This window comes from Lissotriton helveticus, chromosome 8 (genome assembly GCF_964261635.1).
Source record: "Lissotriton helveticus chromosome 8, aLisHel1.1, whole genome shotgun sequence".
Classification (NCBI taxonomy): domain Eukaryota; kingdom Metazoa; phylum Chordata; class Amphibia; order Caudata; family Salamandridae; genus Lissotriton; species Lissotriton helveticus.
Window position 1 is genome coordinate 50,392,633 of NC_136069.1, and position 2,500 is coordinate 50,395,132.

The 2,500-nt window shown below is 42.2% G+C and overlaps 2 non-coding genes across 2 annotated transcripts in view; both read left to right on the forward strand.

Annotated features, from left to right (window-relative positions):
• The window catches only part of TRNAF-GAA (transfer RNA phenylalanine (anticodon GAA)), a 73-nt gene extending 55 nt beyond the window's left edge, over positions 1-18 (forward strand). The window contains exon 1 of the tRNA in view: positions 1-18. This exon is cut by the window's left edge and continues 55 nt beyond it. This is a non-coding gene — a tRNA (tRNA-Phe).
• A 2,272-nt stretch (positions 19-2,290) lies between these two features.
• Positions 2,291-2,363, forward strand: TRNAF-GAA (transfer RNA phenylalanine (anticodon GAA)). The gene has a single exon. It is a non-coding gene; the product is annotated as a tRNA-Phe (tRNA).
• The last annotated feature ends 137 nt before the right edge of the window (positions 2,364-2,500 follow it).

A 2,500-nucleotide genomic window follows, 5' to 3' on the forward strand; every position in this document is an offset into this window, starting at 1 on the left:
CAATCCCCGGTTTCGGCACAGTTGAGAGGTTCCTTGCTTCTAACAAAATAGGTCTTGGAATCAGCTGTTGTACTTTTTTCTCTATTCATCAAATTCTTTCCAACTGATATACAACACAAGCAATTTAACATAGACTTTGCTTTGTGTCCTGCTTCTAAACTTGCTTCCACATTTCTTGCCTTCAGGTTAGACTATGAATGTTTCCCATTTCATGCTTTTTTGTAATGTAAACTCTTGTCTGCATTACCTTCAACTTCCCCTTGAACACAGATGTCAGTAGTCAGATGACGTTGCTTACCTAATCAGGCCACATACGTCTGGGTAATATAGTGCTAGTCCATTCAGAGTTAAAAAAACTCTACCTAACCCGGATCCCAAAAATGCTATTTACCCATTGCAAAAGTTAACTGCTGAATGATACAGGACTCCTTAAAACATATCTCTAACATATTGGTCGACCGTGTCCAAGGATTTGGCATCTGTCACTCTGCCAAAAACTTAATAGCCTCCTTCCTTGCCAATAGAACGCAGGCGGTCATCCTAGGACCATTTCAATCAGCACAACTCTCCGCCCCCTGTGGTGTCCTCAAGGCTCATCCCTCAGTCCGACACTTTTTAACATCTATGTGTCGGACCTAGCTAAGACCATCAAAGCTCATGGGATGAGCCTTACCTCGTACGCCGACGACACCCAACTAGTGTTGGCGATCAAGGGTGACGGAGAGCAAGTAGCTGAAAAATTTAAGAAAGGGCTCCTAGACATAGGAGACTGGATGGAAACCAACTGTTTAAAGCTAAACTCAGAGAAAACTGAGGTGCTTATCTTCGGTCCACTGTCTCCAGCCTGGTCCACCAGTTGGTGGCCAGAAACCTTTGGTACCCCTCCCACACCGACCTCGAAGGTCAGGAATCTGGGGATTATCTTCGATGATGGACTGAATTTCATGGATCATGCCAATAAGACAGCATCCACAGCGCACCTAAAACTAAAAATGATTCGCAAAATTCGTCCTTTTCTACCCGATTCTGCGATAAAGACACTGGTCTCGGCTCTTGTCCTCTCATCCCTGGATTACTGTAACGGCTTATTTCTCAATGCGCAATCTCGAGTCACCACAAAACTTCAAACTATACAGAATGCAGCAGCCCGTCTCATTACCGGCAAAACAAAGTTCGAACCTATTGCCCAAAATATAAAAGACCTTCACTGGCTGACTGTACAAAAAAGGATCCACTTCAAGGCTCTCTGTATAGTTTTTAAATCAGTAAATAATCGAGGACCACATTTTTTGAGAGACAAACTTCAATTTTACAAACCGACAAGAGCTTTACGCTCAGCCACTCTTAATCAACTGTCTGTCCCACGCACCAAAACAGTGTCCTGGGGAGACCGTCGCTTTCTGGTGGCGGCCCCCAGACTTTGGAACGCCTTGCCTCTCAACATCAGACGAAGTGCTACGCTGTTTCAGTTTCGTAAACTCTTGAAAACCTGGCTGTTCTCTCATTAACCATGTTCAGCTGTCATTCTGTTTACTCTGCTCTCCCACTTTTTCAATAATGGTTTTTAGCGCCTTGACGCCTAAGGGTATAAGTAGCGCTTTACAAGTGTCAAAAATAAATAAATAAATATAAGGGTAAATATCCAGGTCATGCATCTAGTTTGTTGAATGGTTCAAATCAAAGTATGAAGACCACTGCTAGCAGCAGGCCGAAATAGCTCAGTTGGGAGAGCTTTAGACTGAAGATCTAAAGGTCCCTGTTTCAATCCCGGTTTTCGGCACAGTTGAGAGGTTCCTTGCTTTCAACAAATTAGGTCTTGAAATCTGCTAAAGTACTTTTTTCTCTATTCATCAAATTTTATCCAACTGATATACAACACAAGCAATTTAACATAGACTTTGCTTTCTGTCCTCCTTCTAAACTTGCTTCCACATTTCTTGCCTTCAGGTTAGACTATGAATGTTTCCCATTTCATGCTTTTTTGTAAAGTAAACTCTTGTCTGCATTACCTTCAACTTCCCCTTGAACACAGATGTCAGTAGTCAGATGACATTGCTTACCTACTCAGGCCACATACGTCTGGGTAATATAGTGCTAGTCCATTCAGAGTTAAAAAGACGTTACCTAACCCGGATCTAAAAAACGCTATTTACCCATTGCACAAGTTAACTGCTGAATGATACAGGACTCCTTAAAACATATCTCTAACATATAAGGGTAAATATCCAGGTCATGCATCTAGTTTGTTGAATGGTTCAAATCAAAATATGAAGACCACAGCTAGCAGCAGGCCGAAATAGCTCAGTTGGGAGAGCGTTAGACTGAAGATCTAAAGGTCCCTGGTTCAATCCCGGGTTTCGGCACAGTTGAGAGGTTCCTTGCTTCTAACAAAATCGGTCTTGGAATCAGCTGTAGTACTTTTTTCTCTATTCATCAAATTTTTTCCAACTGATATACAACACAAGCAATTTAACATAGACTTTGCTTTGTGTCCTCCTTC